This window comes from Pinus tabuliformis, chromosome 1_2 (genome assembly GCF_031772625.1).
Source record: "Pinus tabuliformis cultivar Carrire ecotype Pingquan chromosome 1_2, CPIR1, whole genome shotgun sequence".
NCBI classification, from domain to species: domain Eukaryota; kingdom Viridiplantae; phylum Streptophyta; class Pinopsida; order Pinales; family Pinaceae; genus Pinus; species Pinus tabuliformis.
The window spans coordinates 275,774,262-275,794,114 of NC_142298.1; the positions used below are offsets into that span (position 1 = coordinate 275,774,262).

Genomic DNA, 19,853 nt, shown 5'->3' on the forward strand with positions numbered 1-19,853 from the left:
CTTCTTTAGATGTGGAATAGTCATCGCATCATATTGTTTCAAGAATTCTATTCCCAGCATAGCTTCATAGTCATCAATCCGCACTATAGTGAAGTCGACTTTCCCGGTCCACTCACCAAGTGTTGTGTCCACTCTTTCAGCTACACCAATCACGGAATCAGGACGAGAATTCACTGTCTTCATTTGTGCCTTCACTAGTACAAACTTCAGCCCTATCCTTCTCGCAACATCCTCACTCATGAAGTTGTGAGTAGCCCCACTATCACCATAGTGAGCACATCAGCACCCCCAATCTTCATACGAGCATACTCCAAGCTGTTCCTTTTCGAATCTCTTCGAGAGACCACTTCCGTAGCAGTTGCAGCTCCAAGAATCCGCATCATCCCCACAAAAGCTTCTTCTTTCTTCGTATTAGACTGTGCAATAGTAGCCACTTTTGGTCTTGAAGGACAATTCTTCACCATATGTGGTTCCGCACATATCCAACACTTAAATGGTTTCTTCGTCTTCGACTTATCATCCAATTTCGAAGCATCATCTTTCTTCTTCTCTTTTGGCTTATTGAACTTCTTTTTCTCATCAGAAGTTTCGTCATAATGCTCTTCCAGTCGATCTATAGCAGCAAAAGCTTCTTCAAGTGTCTTAATCTTCTGCCTCTTCACTTCATTGCGTGCCCAAGGTTTCAGTCTAATGATAAAGTTGAACACCTTGTCCCTTTCCGCCATGTCCAGAAGTTCCAGAACTGCACTTGCAAGCTCCCGTTGATATGTTTGTAGGTTCCCAGTCTACTTAATGAACTTAATCTTCATCGTTGCTTCCCATGTTTCATCTTGAGCACTGAAGTGGGTCTGCAAAGCCTTCTTCATGTCATCCCACGAAGTTATGTCATCAGCACTACCACTAGCAATCTGATCCATTCTTCTTCGCCACTACATCTTAGCATCTTTCGTCAAGAATTGAGCAGCCACTTTCAATTTTGTCTTGTCATCGAATAGACCCAAGCGTTCCAAGTATTGCTCCATATCCCATAGAAAGTTACCAAGAGTTTTTGCACTTCTTGTACCATCGTAAGGTTCCGGTTCCTTGACTTTCACATGAGACAATCCTCCACCTGAGTTATGCCTCATGGCCTTTTTCAACACTGCTATCTCATCTTTTGCTTCATCAAGAGATTTCCGCAATTCCAACATTTCTGCCAAACCTCGGTCTCTTGCTTACCCAATCTAGTTGACTTCATATTTAAGTTGTGCACACTTAAGATCAGTGTACTCGTATTGGGTACAGAGTTCATCGAGTTCTTCTCTCATCTTTGCATTGCCTTCTTGATCTTTAGTGACCTCGACCATTCTCGAAGTCCAGAAAGACCAATTCTTCCATCCTTTCCAATATCCTGTTTATGAAAGCCTCACAGGTTATCAGGACACTATTAGGTCACAGGTTATCAGGACACTATCCCATAGTATTTTGGATTTGTCTAGGAGGCTGGAGGAAGTTGAGGATGACGATGACGATGATGAGGTTTATGTGAGGCCGAATGTCCAGGGGGAGGTTCGGGTTGCATATTTACAGAGGATGGACATAGAAGATCCAGACAGATGGATTGAGCTTATTAGTGAGGGTGAGCCTTCAGGCTCTACTCCCTCCACATCTTCCTAGATGACATAGAAGATGGGGTTCATTGTTAGCTGCTCATGGCAGTGAGTCCTTAAAACAGATTGAGCAGGTATGACAGGTGATGCAAAAATGGCTTGGCATTAGCATCATGGCATGTTGTAGATGGGATGGAGTTTCTATGGACTTGAGCATGGGAGAGATTCTTGGTGAGTCCAAGATGTGGCAGAGTCTGAGAAAAGACTGGTGTAGACATAAGGATGTGCATTCTTATGATTTGAGCGTGACAGTTGGACTGATCACCCGACTAGTTCGAATCATGAGGTTCGGAAGTGTGCAGAGAAATGTTGGCATTATGTTGGAGTATCTTGATGACAGTTCACAGGATGGGACGACACATGGTGGAGACAGTCGTTTGACATATGTTGCAGGGATGTTTGCAGTGTATGGGCTGGTTGATATCATGGAGCAAGGATGTGATGGTTATCTTGGTGGCAGATGGTCACTGAGATGGGATATTGTCGAGAATGACAATAACTTTAGGGGGAGGAGGATGTAAGGAGCTGCGATCCGAGTTCCTACCACCATGCGAAGGACGAGCGAACAACTTATGAAAAATGCGAAGTGAACAGATGGAGGGCAAGTTTATAAGGTGTTAGGCGAGTTGAGGGGGCGGTTCGATGAGTTGGGCGGGTCGACCCACCTCATGGGCGAGACAACACGTTATAAATGAGTCGGCCGGGCAAGATGTGCGAAGGTCGGTCAGGTGGCACGACGTTGCCACCGCCCATATACATAGGCGGGCGGATGGAGTAGTTAAGTCATCAATTCAGATCAAGCATTCGATCAACAAGTTCTACGACGAGTTGGCTAAGGCGCAAGTCGAGAAGTGTGAAGGGCACAGGTCTATGTGCCCGCACTTTGGGCAAATTCGTTTGTGCAGAAAAACTCAGGTGAGTCGTGCACGCAGACTCTGGTGAGTCATGCGGGCGGACTTGGGTGAGTTGTGCGGGCGGAGTCGGGTGAGTCGTGCGGGCGGAGTCGGGTGAGTCGTGAGTCATGCGGGCAGACTCGAGTGAGTCGTGTGTCATGCGGGGGGACTCAGGTGAGTCGTGCGGTGAAACAAAAGGGTGAACTGTAGGACGTGCAGACGGGCGGCCGGATGAGGGCGCATATGCATGCTTGAACGAAGGCATACGGTGACTCGTGCGGTGTGCGACCCGGGTGAGGGTGCACCGTGCACGGTGAAATGGAGGAGTGCCGGTTGGGTGAAATAGAGGTGTGACTCGTGCGGAGAGCGTCTGGTGTGGCGACTTGGTTACGACGAGGCGCACCCAGGTTGGGCCAACGACACGACGAAGTTTAAATTTAAATTGGCTAAGTGTAAATTTGGGGTTTGCCAAGATTTAACTGATGTTTTGAAAAGATTGAAAATTACATATATTGATATTGGGTAGACTCATATTACAGGGAGTTGTCCCTCCCTTTATACTGTTGTGTAATTGTGTATTTATGTATAATTGCTGATGATAATGAATGCGTGTGGGTGTTCATTTGTTTAAAGGCTAATCATAATACTTGGTAGAGAAAAAATAAACTAAGTATGGAATGTTAAGGCGTAGTGCATGAACATAAGTATTGGTGAAAGGAAAGTGTTCGGTGGTGCGCACCTTCCTACAAGTGGTTGGAAGATTACTGCTAGTGTAGGGGCGTGACAGGTGGTATTAGAGCAAGGCTGAAAACTTGGGAAGAAGTTCAAGTTTTGCAGAAGCTGGTGAAGTGCAAAGGGGTTTTGTGGAAGAGCTGGTGAACTGAATCAAGGAGCTGATTCTACAAGACCTAAGACTTGAAAGGAAATTCAAGTTTTGCAGATGAACATGTGGTGTTAGGGTGATTCAGGTGAATGGTAAAGAAGGCTGAATGGCAAAGATGGTAGAAGAACCTATGGCAGGTGAATCTAGGCATGATGCGGGTGAAGCTTTTTGGTACAAAGTGTTGGAACAGGTGAGTAGATGGAGTTCTGAATGGGTTTCGATGAAAGCCGAGAATATGAAGATTCGGGAAGGCTGTTCGAAGCTGAAAGAAGAGAACTTGAAGAGCTCAAGAGCCAATGTGGGAGTACGATGGATGTTGAACTCAGGAAACTTGATGAGGAGATCCGACGAAATGGTCTTAGTCTTCAAGAACTCTTGGATGTGAGAGTTCGAGTAAGGAAGAAAAGTGCCATGGTGGAAACCGAAATCAAGCAGCTTGAGGAAGAGATGAAGAAGAAGCTTCTTGGTAAGAAGATTGTTGTAATTGAGTAGGATGAGCTCGACTACATTGACAAACTAGGGGACTGCTACCGAGACAATCCAGGAGATGTTCAGAAGCTTAGTTCTATGGAAGTAGTCAATGGACACTTGGTTGGTGCACTTGAGCAGAATGCGATGGAGGACAAGCTTGAAGGAAATCAAGTTGAGCCAAGATCGAATTGCTTAGAAGAGCCAAGCAAGATAGTGAGTACCTTAAGAGAGATGTCAAATTGGAACATAAGCCAATGGACACTTCTGAGGCCGAATTCTTGAGGAAGGTTGTTGATGTGAGACACAAGATAAAGCCGACAGAAGGAGGTGATGCCTTGAAGCTGAGTTTTGTGCAGGTGACCGTGAAAGGCAAGAGATTTGCAGCTTTGGTGGATATGGGAGCTACTCATAGCTTCTTAAGCAAGAAAGCAGCAAAGTCTTTTGGGAAGAAAGCTGAGATGGAGAAAGAGTGGAGTGCTTTCAAAGCAGTCAACTCTACCATGAAGGCGCCCCGATGAACTGGTACTTAGAAACAGAGCTTCGCCATGGTACAGGTGAATGGGGTATTCTGCGCGAAGGATTCATAATGACATTCAGCTTTGAAGACGGGTTTGATTGTATTAACGAAGCGCTACAAGAGGTGAAAGCAGCAATCTTTAGGATACCGCAGGATCCTTTGGACTTGATTCAACCCAATTGGACTACTCAGCTGAGCCACGCGCTGGAATGCCATAACGTTACCATTGAAGAAGAACATGAGGATCCGCAAAAGATTAACATCCCTGAGATAGTAGTTCACCGCAAGGTTGAGGGACCGTAGATTGAGAATCCTGATATAACTGCGCCACTGAAAACGAAACAGGTAAATATTGGTACGGAGGCAGAGCCCAAATTCGCGAAGATTGGAGATTACTGGGATGACGCGACGGTGGATAAGGTCGCTGAATTGCTCTGCGAATACCAAGATTTGTTCCCTACTAAGTTTACGGATCTAAAAGGGATAATAGGAGACTTGGGTGTTATGAAGATCACGTTGAAGCCCGACGCGAAACAAGTGAAGCAAAGGCCTTACTGTCTCAATCCGAAGTATAAGGAGAAGGTCTGCTTAGAGCTAGATAAGATGCTCGCGACATGCATCATTGAGGCTGTAGAAAAATCTGATTAGGTAAGCCCAATGGTGGTACAGGAAAAGAAGCAGAAGGATGAAATAAGGATATGCGTAGATCTCAAGAAGTTGAATATCGCTTGTGTACATGATCCTTTCCCGACTCCGTTCACTGATGAAGTGTTGGACAATGTAGGTGGCTAGGAAGCATATTCTTTCACTGATGGGTTCTCTGGGTACCATCAGATCAAAATCGCGCTGGAAGATAGGAGCAAGACAACCTTTGCGACTGAGTGAGGGTGTTTTCAGTACACTGTAATGCCATTTAGATTGAAGAATGCGCCTGCGATTTTTTCACGCGTAGTCATTGTTGTGTTCAAGGAAGTTATTCACAAGTTTCTGAAAGTGTACTTTGATGACTGGACTATGTTTGGGCTGGTGAAACGCCATGTGGAAAGTTTGCGCCGGATGCTAGATATGTGTCGAAGATACCAGATCGCGCTTAATATGAAGAAATGCCTGTTTTGTGTTTCTTTTGGGACCCTGCTGGGTCATGTGGTTTGTAGACAGGGACTGATGGTAGATCCCGCAAAGATCGCAGTGATACTTAACTTAGAAGCGTCGAGGAGTGTGAAACAACTGCGCGTTACCCTAGGACATAATGGATATTATAGAAAGTTTATCAAAGGCTATGCCCAAGTCACCGCGCCTATGGAGAAGTTGTTGAAAAAGGATGTCACATTCTGCTGGAATGAGGACTATAAAAAAGGCTTGGATGTATTGAAAGAAAAGATGGTGACCGTGCTGATTTTAGTCTTCCTAGATTGGAAGAAGGAGTTTCATGTACATGTCGACGCGTGATGTATAGCACTGGGAGCAGTACTGACACAGCATGGTAAAGGAGAATTGGACCATCCTATAATGTTCGCAAGTAGAAGGTTATCCAAGGCGGAGAAGAACTATTCCACCATTGAGCGCGAAGGGTTAGCCATGGTATACGCACTCCAGAAGTTTAGACACTATTTGCTGGGTGGCCATTTTAAGATGTATACGGATCATTCCGCGTTGAAATACCTGGTCAATAACCCTGTGTTGGGGGGGAGAATCTGCAGGTGGTTGTTATTGTTCCAGGAGTATGATTTTGAAGTTATTGTGAAACCTGGACGACTGAACGCGGGACCAGACCATCTGTCGCGCATCGAAACAGGGGAAGAGCCCACTAATTTGGAGGAGGGATTGCCTGACGCACAACTATTTGTAGTACGCGTCGCGGATGGTCATTTTGAAGATATCATACACTTCATAATGACAAGAACTGCCCCGGAAGGTTACATTGTCCAGCAGGAGGAGTTAGTGGTGCACATGGCAAACTTTTCTGTCATTGTTGGACATCTGTATAAAATGGGGTTCGATGAGATATTGCGACGATATGTACCAGAGTTTGAAAGGAGTAGTATCCTCGCAGACGCTCATGGGGGCGCCGCGGGAGGACATTACGCAGGGAGAGTGACCACGCAGAAGATTCTACGCGCAGAATTGTGGTGGCCAACCCTCCATCAAGATTCAAAAGCTTACTGCAAAGCGTGTGATGTGTGTCAAAGCACTGACAGGCCATCGCGGAGGGATGAGCTACCTTTGAATCCACAGATGACATTACAACCCTTTGAGAAATGGGCGATAGATTTTGTGGGACCCATTCAGCCCCAAGGGAAGAAGACGGGAGCGCGGTACATTATCACCGTGACAGAGTATTTGACTCGATGGGCAGAGGCACAGCCTGTGAAGGATTGCACAGGCGTGACTGCTGCAAAGTTCCTCTTTGAGTATGTACTGACGCGATTTGGGTGTCCAAAGATTTTGATGAGTGATCGTGGTACGCACTTTCTGAATGAGACGATTAGTGCGTTAACAGAGGAATTTCAAGTATATCACCAGAAAAGCATGCCTTATCACCCGCAGGCTAACGGGACAGTGGAAGCATTCAATAAAGTGCTAGAAAACACGCTGACCAAGGTTTGCAATGCTCAGCGAAGTGATTGGGACCTATGCATACCCACAGTACTATGGGCCTATCGGACGACATGCAAGAAGTTGACTGGACAAACACCCTTTAGGCTTGTATATGGTGTTGAAGCAGTGATGCCCATGGAATACATTATGCCTAGTTTGCGCATAGCGGCACTCACGGGTATGACGGATCGTGGAGCCCTGGAGGAGAGGCTTGTGCAGCTGGCTGAGCTTGAGGAAGAGAGATTTCTAGCTGGATTTCACCAACAGGTCCAAAAGCAGTGTGAAAAAGCATGGCATGATCGACACATTAAGCTGCGCACCTTTAAGGTAAATGACTTGGTTTTGTTATATGACAGCAAGTTTGATAAATTTCTAGGGAAATTCAGAATGCACTGGATTACCGACGAAGGAGCGGTTCAGTTGGTCAAATTGAATGGAGATCCCTTCCCAGGAAAGGTGAATGGCAGTCGATTGAAGCCATACACCGGTGGTCCGGCCATGTGACTAGATGAAGGTAGCATAGTCTTAGCACTCCAGGCAGCTGAAAGGAGGCATGGGACTATAAACTACATTGCCCGGGTTGGGGAGATGCGCGATTGGAGGATTGTGCGAAGCAAGGAAGTGTCACAGGGTTCGTGGCAGCGTGAAGGGAGCTGTGCTACCCAGGGAGAAATCGCGTAGGTTGGCCAGAAAGTGACCATTAAAGTCACTGTTCATGATTTGACGGTAGAAATGCGGCCAAATGGAGTGGGCGGTCGGCATTTAAGACGAAATTTATGGGTCAGATCCTTGAAAATCTGCTACCAATCCGGCATTAATGAACCGAATGTGGGGGGAACGGTCGGATTTGAATTCAAAATGCCCTATAAATTACAGGTGGCTGCCCAGCAAAAAACACTTGGCATTTTGAGAATTGAGTTGTTGAGCTCTCAGGCGCACATGAACCGCGAGAACTTCGAAGCTCTGATAGCCAGTTTAGTATTTGAGACATTGCCGAAGGTGACACAGGAGTTATTGCAGAACATCATGTTGGCACCCACAAAAGCTATAGATACTGAAGCAGTGATAGTAGACGAGTCGGTGCCGAAAATTGTTATGGAGGCAGAAGAAGCTGCTCTAGAGGTTGCCAAAGTATTAGCGGAAGTCCCCAAATGACCAACGACATTGAGACCAAAGCTGACCCCAACCAAGGAGAGAGTGAAGGACAAGAATGCAAGCAGCCTGCCATACTGATGCGCGCATCGTCGAGAAGAAACCCACCAAAGGACAAACCCACTGCACAGGAAAAGGGCAAAGCCATCAATCTAAAGTCGGAGGAGGAAGAAATCGAAGACATCCCAATGGATGATGAGGATGTGGGGATAGACGTGGAGGAAGTTGAAGCCCAGGGTGTTGACCCTATCACTCGGTTGCCTTAGTACGTCCCTCTGCGCAAGGGCAAGACCTAGATACCGAAAGATATCGATGAGAGCAAGGTCCCCTTGCAAACCCCTCTGCAGCCGTATGAGATTGTTTTTGAAGGACCGCGCTTGGGGCGGGTTCCTCTGTTAAAACTCGAAGACTGAGACTTGGCTGACCATGAGAAGTTCCCGCACCTGGCGATTGAGCAACTTATGCCCTGCATTATCAATACAACCACCGGGATGACTGCATTAGAGCTGCGAAAGTGGCTCAGAGGAGTGGACAAGGCAGGTTTGCTCAACCTGTTATGGGTGCCGCACTACAACCACACCCCGACTATAGTCTTGGTTATCAAGCAACTGCTCTGCTCGGTGCATGATGGGTGTCTGTGGTTGGAGGAGCCAATACCCATCATTGATAGATTGATCCACAGGATCACGCAATTGCCCTACACAGGAGAAAAGCCGACCATGATGTTTGGCGGAAAAGGTGGTGAGCAGGCCCTTGCAGAGGCCATGAAAGAGAAATTTAAGCTTGTGAAGAAGTTGCGCGAATATGCCATATCAAGCATCAGTGACCCTGCTGTAAAGGCGGCTACGCAAATTTTGGCAGGGAAGGTGATGAGGAAGTGTCGTGCCGATGAGGTGCTGGTGCCTGTCGGCTAGCTGCCCAGTGCGCCGAAGGAGTCCAGTTCAATTGGGCGGACTATCTCCGTGGTGAGTTCCTTGCGAACTGTCGCGAGGCACATGAGCTCAGCAAGATGTTCCATTATGCGTGGCTCTTGTTGTCTATTGTGCTAGTAGCATGGGAGCTGCCAGAGGACAATCAATTCCCTTCGCTCGCATCAGACTTACCAGAAACAACGAAGTAGGCTTCGCTGTCGGCGACCAAGGATTTGCAATGCATCGAGGACAACAAGATCTTCTGGATCTTGATGGAGATGAACATCTGCATGGCCATCAATTGCAAACCGCGGTTGTCGCCTACGGTGTTTGCCAACCTGCAGGGCTACGCGGAGTGCGGAAGGACCCTGTGCAGACATGGTATGACTTGCCTTACCTGGCAATAGATGATGCCATTGGTGTAGTACTTGATCGCTGGCTGACAGAATGGCGCACTACAACAGACTTGGCGGTGGGAGGGAGCAAGTCCGTCGCGCAGCGCAAGAAGGAGGCCAAGCTCAAGATGACGCAGTTGGCCGAAAAGAGAAAGGAGGAGGCCGCTGACAAGGCCCAGGCGGAGCGCGATGCCGCTCAACAGACGGAGAAGCAAACAGGTGGAACAAAGCGGCTCTGAAAAAGGCACGAGGTTGCATTCACTCGAAACAGAGGAAGAGAAGGACGAGCAAACAGAGCAACATGGCGCGGACCCATAGGCGACATTCGCCCGCATCAAATGCCTAAGGGAGCAAGAGAAAGGAGGGTCCAGGAAGAAATCCAAGGCCACTAAGACATCGCTGGACCCAATCACCCTCACAGAGGGCGATTTGCATGACATCGACAACATGGTGCGGGATGTCATCGCGGAGGCCCTACAACAGTTTGAGCAGCAACAAAAACTAATATTGGGGGCTATCCAGATAGGTCTACAGGAGCTGCAGACCCGCGCGTCACAGGCTGGCATGGTGTCCACCAGCCTTGCTATCGGCACTTCAGAAGCTGTTGAGATGCTGCGCGCGAAGGCCTCCAGCGCGATAGTGCTGCTTGATGGAGCACTGACCATGGAGAATGAAGTTGACAGGCCCACTGTCAGCGCCCTCAAGGGAGTAGGGTTGAATCTGGCAGCGCTCCACCTATTGCAGGATGGAGTGATTGCAGAGTTGAGGGCCTGTGAGCACCGCGCCCTACAGGTGATCAGTGAGCAGCGGATTAACGAGCATATGGCACTATAGCGAGACTTCGCCATCGCCGCCGTGACCGAGGTAACCGACCAAAACAAGCGTATGATTTAGGTCGTGGAGGAGGCATGTCGAATGGTCCCAGAGTTGGCCATTCCGGAGAAAGAATCAGTTGAGGTGCGCGTCTGCAAGTTGGTTACAGAGGTGTGCAACGCTAGTACAAAAATGGCGAGGGTTCAGTTGGAGTTGAACTTGCAAATCACCGAATTACAGTTGAAGGCCCAACCTTCAACTCCACCAAAAGTAAAGGAGCAGTGTTCAACCGCTGTCGCAGAGGCAATAGCGATGGTTAACAATGCCGTAGCGGACTGCACACAACTCTTTGAACAGTCGTTCGAGATCTTGACGAGCTTGCAGGACCCTATTGTACAGTGACTGGAGACAGAAGTGCACGAGCTGCAACAATGCTATGATGAGGTCAAAGGCACAGCGCGAACCGTCGCGCTCACACAGAGACTGGCAAAGCTACAGGAGGCCAAGCAGCTGAAAGAACAGGTGGATGTAGCGCAGCACAAGGAAGTAGTGCTGAAGGCGTGACTGAAGCCCTGGCTGGATGAGGCTTATGCGGTTACGACCTCTATTGAAGGAAAGCTTACGACTCTGCAAGCAACTCAGCAAAAGCTTTAGGTTGACAGTTCAGGAGCAGTGACTGAGCAGATGGTTGAAGATGTGAAGCAGGCGACTGCACAGTGCACTGCCGAGGCTGCGGTCATACAGGTCGAACTGGGAGGTCTTCACGCTAAGATCTCCACGCTCGCAAAGTGACTCGAGGGCGAGTCACGATGTTTGTGTTGGGGGCTTGTTGGGAATGGGATCCCCCAAGGACAGTTTTGGGGCTAAAAGCCCATGTTTTGGGTCAAATTTTGTAATAAAGTTGTAAAGTCTTTGCATTTTGTGGTCGCGGAGCGCGAAGGTGTCATGAGTCATAAAGGGTTGTCTGCCCTTATTTTGTAAAGTGTAAAGTCGGCTGTAAAGATATACCCATGGTCCGCGGACCATGGGATTGTATAAAAAGAGCTAAATAAGTAAGCTCCAAGTAGTTTTTGAGAAGTAAGAAGTCTTGAGCGATAAGAAGGAAGTCTTTAGAGAAGTCTAAGTTGCGGATCTTAGCATAGGTAGAGGCTCTGTAGCTGAGTGCGCAGAGGCCTAGGGTGGAAGTCCGCAGCTGAATGCGCAGAGGCCTATGGTGGAAGTCCGCAGCTGAGTGCGCGGACCCCTGCAGCTGTGTGCGCAAAGCAGATAGAGTGTAATCATCTGAAGATATCAATAAAGAAAAGCATTCTACAAATTCTGTCTTTGTTTCATGTTATGCATCTTGTCATATTGTGTATGGATTTCATTTACAATGCTTATGTGATGCGCGAATGAATGTAATTACGTTGGTTAATCGAACGCAAGTAAGAATATTTGTTTACGCAGGGCTAACTGTGATTGTTTAGTAAGATAAGTAAAACACTTAAAGATAACTTGGGAACTCGTACAATACGCTGCCCTAGTAGTGCGAAAGTACCTGGACCGCAGGTTAGGGCTGCGCGAAGGTCAATCGTACCCCTTCGCGGAGGTATTGAAGGGCGGAATAAGAAACAAAAGGAATAAACCAACATCACGACCATCTTAGGGTGCGGAAACTTGGTTCCAAAATCCCCCCATATTGCTTCGAGTGAGATTTCGGTCCACGCTCCACGGGCTGATGCCAAAAGGGTCAGTAGTGTAGGGATTTGTTTGGCGAACTAACGCTAAACCTAGGTTAGGCCCCACACAGCCAACAATCCGTTTCTGAAAATCGGTGATCCGTATCATGATTTTTGGATCCATATCACGATTTTTGTGATACAGATCTGGAATTTTAAAAATCCATAAAATGCAAAGGATCCGTTTTCGATCAAAAATTGCACATTTCCAAAAAATTGAAGTGGGACTGATACGGATTCATGCCGTTTCCAGGCCAAATCATACAAGTCTCCGTACCAGAAACAAGGATCGATGTTTTAGAGGGTTAGGGCTGGTGCTTTTGGCAACTTAGGTTCCAATTTCATTAGGGTCTGCAATTATTCCCTTTGTTGGAAGAGTGGGGCTGCAACCACAACTTCAAATGTTGAGGGCAAAATAAATTTAGAAAGACAATAGGCTCAAGAAAGTAAATATCCCTTGTGAAGTATGTCAAAAGAGATCAAGGGCTAGGTAGCAAGTTGAAGGGAGGAGGCATTGTTTCTTGGACATGCAACTATTGCAACAATCATTTCAAGAGCACTTATTGCCGTGTGAAAGCTCATTTGTTGGGCTTTCTAGGTTGTCGAATTGGAGCATGTGCAAATGTGTCTATAGCTAAGAGGAAGGAAATGGAAAAAGAGGTCAATGATGGTGTGGCAAGGGAAGCTGCATCATCGAAAAAAAACAAGAATGAGGATCCCCTTCCATTCTTGAGGAAAAACAACAACGAATTTCCATTTGAAAGTTTTGGTGGGGCTATAGGTCAAGCAACAAAAAGAAAGGAAGTGGCACTTGGTCCATTGGACAAGATTTTTTAGAAAGAGAGTCGAGAAGAGCTTGTATCACCATTGCCTTCTTTTTCTATCTGAACTTTATATCCTTTAATGTTGCATGCTCACCTTTATTTCTTGAGATGTGTCAAGCTCTAACTTAAGGGGCTCCATTAGATTATGTGCCTCCTGGATCATAGAAGCTTAAAACCACATTGTTGACTAAGGCAAAGAAATAGGTGGACAAAATGCTTGAGCATATTAAATCAGCATGGCCAACATCTAGGGTTACTATTGTTTTCGATGGATGGACAAATCCAACATGCCACCCACTCAACTTCATGATGTCTTCCTTGAATGGACCAGTTTTCTTGAAATGAGTGGATGCACTTGGATAATACAAGGATGCACAATATATGGGTGAGTTGTTCATTAAAGTTATTGAAGATGTAGGTGTTGATTCTTGTGTGCAAATCATCATAGACAATGCACCTGTTTGCAAGGCCACTGGCATGATTGTGCAAGCTAAGTATCCACAAGTATTTGGACACCTTGCATTGCCCATTCCTTGAATTTAGCACTTAAAAATATTGTTTTTGATGTGCCTTGGATTGGAAGTGTTATTGAGGATGCACAACATATCCACAACTTTGTACAAAATCATAAAAATGCCCTCACAATCTACGAGGAGTACACCCATCTATCATGGTTGAAGATTGCATATACACGGTTTGCCTCTTCATTCATCACGTTGAAGAGGTTGATGGAGGTCAAGACTGCTCTTGGGGCCATGGTTATTTTAGAATTTTGGTCTTTTTGGAGAAAGACAGATTGAGTTGCCTCAAAAAGAGTTAAGTACACAATGTTTGATGATGATTGGTGGGAGAGGGTAGAACTCACTATTAAGATCATGGACCCTATCATTGCTTTGTTACGATTTGCAGATATTCAGTGAGTGCCCTAAGTATGAGACATCATCTGAGGCCTTCTTCACCACCATGCAGGATATTCTTGTCAGCAGATGGGACAAGAATTGCACACATTTGCATTGTTTGGCTCACTCATTGAACCCAAAATACTACAACCATGAGTGGCTGAATGGTGGACCTTCTCGCAAATTCTCTCCTTGCATGGATGGTGAAATTTCACAGGGGAGGAAGGACGCATTGAGGTAGATATTTCAGGATAGAGCATCCCTTGATGAGGTGGAGAATGCCTTTGCAAAGTTTTCCATTGACACTGGGCAATTTGCAGGCTATGATGTGATTAGAGATAGGGGGCTAAGAAGACCTATTCATGGTGGGCAACTCATGGGGAACAAGCCCTCCTCTACAACATTTAGCCATGAGGCTCCTCTCTTAGGTTATTTCATCCTCTGGTTGCGAGAGGAATTGGAGTGCATATGGGAATTTGTAGTGTCAAGAAGAGCAGGCTAGCAGTCCAGGGAAGAGACAATGGTGTATGTGCACATTAACCTTTGTCTTATTTACAGGCAGAGGGATGAGTGGTTGAAGGGAAAGACAAAGACGTGGGATGTCTTTCCTGATGATATGGTTTTGGACAACAATGTTGAGTTGGTATTATCCAACTTGGATCTTAACGAGCAAGTGCTAGAGCCTGTTACTTTTGATGATGGTGATACTCTTGAGGGGTCATCCTCCACACCAGCAGAAGTAGAGATTACATTGGATACAAAGGAGTAGGATGCAACAGAGGAGAGCAGTGCTAACCATGACAGTGATGCTGATTTTGATGACGATGGTTGATGATTGATGAGAGTAGTGTTGACCTTGTAGTTGTTTTGTATTTGCTATTTTTATTTGCCATTGGCATTGCTAATCAGGAATCCTTAGGACTCAGATGTAACACATTTTGATTTTGACGACTTAATGAGAAAACTGCAGTTTCTTGTCTTTCTCCTATTGGGTCATTGATGAATCTGTCACAATTGTATTTGTATGCATAATGTTACATTGTACAACTTACAAATTTACAATGTAGAAGCTAGATCTATGTCTGAAGTTGTATCATGAATGAGAATTTGTGTAATATGAAATCATTGAAATATCTATTGAGAATTTGTGTAATAGGAAAGAAGGTTTTTGGATTGGAAGAGATTTTCTCTTAAGGATACTGAAACTGAAGAACTGATGCTTCAATTAAAGTGACTTATAGTGATGAATCAATCATGGAAACACATACCTACAAGAAAACAAGTGAAGCCAATGCTTAAGAGGTATGTATCATCTGTTTGAAGTATTCCTAGATCTCAATATTCCTTTGTTAAGGAACTCTGTTTGTGAAGACCAAAGTATTGTTCTGTAGAATTTATTGAGCTCAGTATATCTTGAAAATTGAAATGAGTCCATAAGGTTTTGGATGGGGCTGGTATGAGAAAGTCATTTCTTGAATGGTCTTCAAGTAAATGTTGTGACATGAATCTTAAGTTTCTACCTTGCTGAAACAAGTTAGTCAGTCATGGGACCATGAGGAATCCTTAAAGACTGCTGTAAGTACTAAGGGTGTCCCTTCACTTTACTGAATAATCTTCGTTATTGCTGTGTGGCGTAAGATTATGAAAAGGATAAAAGACATTGACTAACAACAATATAGCCTTATGTGAAAATATATGATCTGACTCATTATTAAAGGATTAAAGTGTGATGATGTTGTTTAGAAGCTAGATGTACCTCTGCATTACATATTTAGGAGAATGGCATCTATTTAATAATCTATGGTTGCTTAGTTTTTTTGAAAATGAAAGAAAGAAGAATGCCTGCCTACAGTGGAAAAGAGGCAGAGTTCTTCTTCAAGTATGAAGATCAAAATTCTTGTATATCTGATATTGCTCTATCTAGTATCATCACTAAAGATTTATGTTTCTAAAAGTATTGATGTCATGTATGATTTAAAGGACTTGGGTACTGAAGATCTTCCTTGATGAAATCCATTGCTACAATAATTTGAAGAAGCCGAGCTACCTGGTTTGCTGTGACCAAGGATATTGGATGAACATGTTGGTGACAAAGATTCTTAGTTGATAACATATGTGCTGTTGTGGAAGACCTTGCATTTACAGATTTGAAAACCCTAGATGGCTTGGATAAGTAAACACTTAGGGTTTATGGACAAAACCCTAGGATTGATTGCTTCCGCTAAAATAAGAAACCCTAGTTCCAGCAAAGAAGAATGACATCATAATGATGATGTGGATAAGGTTGATTTGCAAGTTGGATGCAAGAAGGCTAAAGATCAAGAGGGAGCCGACATGTTCTCAAAAGATAAGTATCTTATATCTCTCTTATTTTAAATTATTACTATTGTTGTTATTCTTCTTGTCCTTGTATATCTTGCTTGGTTGTATTTGTTCTTCCTTGGCCTCCTAGTGAGGATTGCAAGTACATAATGAAGCCTGCCAAGGCTGTGGCAATAGATGAAAATATTGGAAGAACAAAGCTTGTGACAAGAGAACTTGTGTTGAGAGATATTGTATTGGATGCGCCCTAGACTCAGAGGAAGCAGGCATATAAGCTAGATTGAAGCTTGTTTTTAATATATGTCGAAAAGAAGTCAGTTGTGACTTCTAAAATGAAGATTGCTAGAAGTACAAAGTGAAGGACTACCTCAATAACAGGGAGAAGACTATGAAGTCAGGCATCTCGTGCATGGTACTCTCAAATTGATGGCTATTTGGTTCTATAAGGAGCGATGCTAATCCGTTGTTGAAGATGAGCCCGTGATTTTGATGATCTATTTCTGACTGGGGCTGATGACCTCTTTGTCCAGTGTAAGAGGGAGTTGATTGAAGGATCTTGGTCTAATGCATTACTACCTGGGATTGAAAGTATGGCATAAGCTTGTTGAAATCTTTGTTGAGATCCTTCAAAATTTGGCGTGATGGACTGCGAGTCCATGGACACCTCTATGATGACAAATTTGAAGAAACTGCGAGACTCTGATTCTGATCCTTCTATGTCTCGTCAACTGATTGGCTCTTGAACTATCTGAAACCTGATATTTTCTATGCTCTGGCATGAGCATTGGATTGCAACGAAACATATATTGAGATATTTACTTGGCACCATTGATTATGGATTGAATGGTGAATTGCAACTGCATGGATTATGATTGGGTTGAATGCACTAAAGAACACTTCTGGATGCTGCTTTGGCTTGGATATCATGGATAAGTATGGTGCAAACCTCTGTTGCATTTAGCACTGCTGAAGCTGAGTATATAGTTGATTGTTCAACCTATTGTGAAGTAGTTTGGCTTCAAAAATAACGAGGGAAGGCAAAGGCTCCTTGACAGAGAATTGTTCGCTTTCGAGGTGGAAGAAGGCGACAAAGAGAGGACAAGCTCAAGGGTGAGCGAGAGTGAAGAGGAGCTTAGGCCATATGAGCTTTTAGAGAGGCTAGAAATAACCAAAGAGTGACGTGGAGGAAAAAGGATGCGAAGAGAGAGAAAAAAATAAAAAAATGGGGGATAATCTAAAGACTATATATTTGAACGGACCTAGAAAGGAGCAACAAAAGAATAAACCAACCAATGAAAATGGAAACAATACCAACGATGATGGATATTCTCATATTTCAGATATTCGAAATATCAGAGCCAGTGTGATCTGACCATTGGCCACAATTTTTTTTTAGAGGCTTTTAGCCACATACTCAATTTCCAAGGTTTCTTTGATTCAAAATCTTTGACAAGGAAAAATTTGGCCTCTGGCCATCAACAAGGAAAATAAAAAATAAAAAGGAAATAAAAAGAAATTATATATAAAGAAAAGAAATGATAAAAAAACCAGTCATCATGACCAACCACCACCCTGCCATATGACCAACCACAATTAGTGACCCTTGTAAAAATAACTCAAATTGTCTCATCGCGTAGACCATCACCGATTAATAATGACAACAATATCAAGTGAAGAAATGGTCACCAAATAACAACCATCATGTTAAGAGCTGTTGTACCTTTTGTTGGGAAAAAATATCACGCTGAATGGTAAAAAGACTTCCAAATGGAATTAAAGTGGAGTTAGGATAAAAAGGGAGAGTAGTCTAAGTAGGCGACAATTTCGCCCTGAAAATATAGATTTTTCTGATACATTTTTGGAAAAATCCAATTGAAATTTTTGGAGATCTAGGTTACAATTGTCAAACTATAGAATTTTAGGTTTATTGGGGGTTTTTTGAGGGTGCTGAATCTATTTCTGCCTTTAAAAAAAAATTGGAACACTTCTAAATCAAGATTTCGCAAAGTAAAAATCATTGGATTTCAGTGAAAAAGTTACCGTCCAGGTGAAATTGTCACTTCGGTAGACAACGCCTAAAAAAGGGCAACACTTTACTCCACAATTATATCTAAGCTAGGGTGTTGCTGAGATAACTAGCTATCAAATTTGTAAATCGTGGTGTCAAAGATGTGCTGAGCATCTGTATCGGGCCATGCCTTATCTGGGCCGCTGATTTATCTCCTAAACTATGTGGAAAGTTTGTTTTTGAAGGAGGACATGACAGTAGAAGGGGGCGCAACTGTCCACGTCAGGCCAGGAGGTAACTCCACAAATCTCAATTGTTTTTTGCATTAAGATGTAATATGAATATATACATGGAGAGGGAGACTATTGGGTTTCATCTCCTAATGTCTCTTCGTCTTCCAATTTTATTTATTTTCCTATTTACAATATTTACATGGATTTACCTAATCCCAAAGATTAGGTGTCAACATTCCCCCCTTAATTTGAAGGGATGTTGGTGAGTCCAAGCATCATTCTGAATCTTTCAAACTTTTCTCTTCCAAGCACTTTGGTGAAGATGTTTGCGATCTACTCATTTGTGGAACAATGGCGTAGGTGGATTGTCTTGGCCTCAACATGATGTCAAATCAGATGGTATTTTGTATTGATGTGCTTCGTTCGATCATGGAACTTTTGGTTCTTGGCCAACTTTATTGCAGAAGTGTTGTCAATCAAAAGAGGAGTTGAATGTACTTGTTTCTCCTGCAAATCTTCTAGAATTTTCTTGAGCCACACAATTTCCTTCGTTGCTTCAACTGCTGCCACATATTCTGCCTCAGTTGTGGAATCTGCTGGAACTAACTGTTTGCATGACCTCCAGGAGACAACTCTTGATCCAAGACTCATAACATAACCTGAAGTAGATACTCTAGTTTCTTTATCTCCATCAAAGTCTGAATCAGAGTATCCAATCAAGCTAAAGTCATCCACCTGTGTATACTTGAGTCCAAAGTCTTGAGTTCCCTTCAAGTACTTTAGAACTCTTTTTGCAGCAGACCAGTGACCCTCACAAGGCTTTTGCATAAACTTGAAGAGGATTCCAACAAGAAGTGAAATGTCTGGTCTGATAGTAGTCAGGTAGATGAGACTTCCTACGAGCTGTCTATACTTTGTTGCATTCTCAAATTCTTTTCCTTCGGTGGATGCGAGCTTTAAGTTCTGTTCCATTGGAGTATTCAAAGGATTGCACTCACCCATGCCAAACCTGTTAAACAAATCTCAAATGTACTTCTTCTGAGAGAGGAATATAAACTTTAGATGTTGAGTTACTTCAATACAAAGATGGTAGTGAACATAGCCCAAATTTGTCATTTCATAACCTTTCCTTAGTTCTCTCTTTATGGATGCAATGTAACTCTCATTGTTCGCTGTCATCAAAAGATCATCTACATACACCACAAGATATACAACTGTTTTGCCAACTTTCTTGACAAACAAAGTTGCATCATCAAGATCATAATGTTTGAAATTGAGTTTCAGAAGATGCTCAGTCAATTTCTCGTACCAGGCTCGCGGTGCTTGCTTGAGGCCATACAAGGATTTTACAAGTTTGCATACTTTGTGTTTCTGATCCTTCACAACAAATCCTTCTGGTTGGGACATAAAAACATTCTCTTTCAGATCTCCATTCAACAAAGCATTTTTTTACATCCATTTGATGGACTTTCCAACTGTTTTGTGCTGCCAAGGCAAAGAGTATTTGGATGGTAGCCCATTTTGCTGTGGGAGCAAAAGTCTCCTCATAGTTGACCCCTTCCTTCTG

The 19,853-nt window shown here is 44.1% G+C and overlaps 1 protein-coding gene across 2 annotated transcripts in view; it reads left to right on the top strand.

Annotated features, from left to right (window-relative positions):
* The window catches only part of LOC149205410 (uncharacterized), a 301,500-nt gene that overhangs the window by 77,758 nt on the left and 203,889 nt on the right, over positions 1–19,853 (top strand). The window lies entirely within an intron of this gene.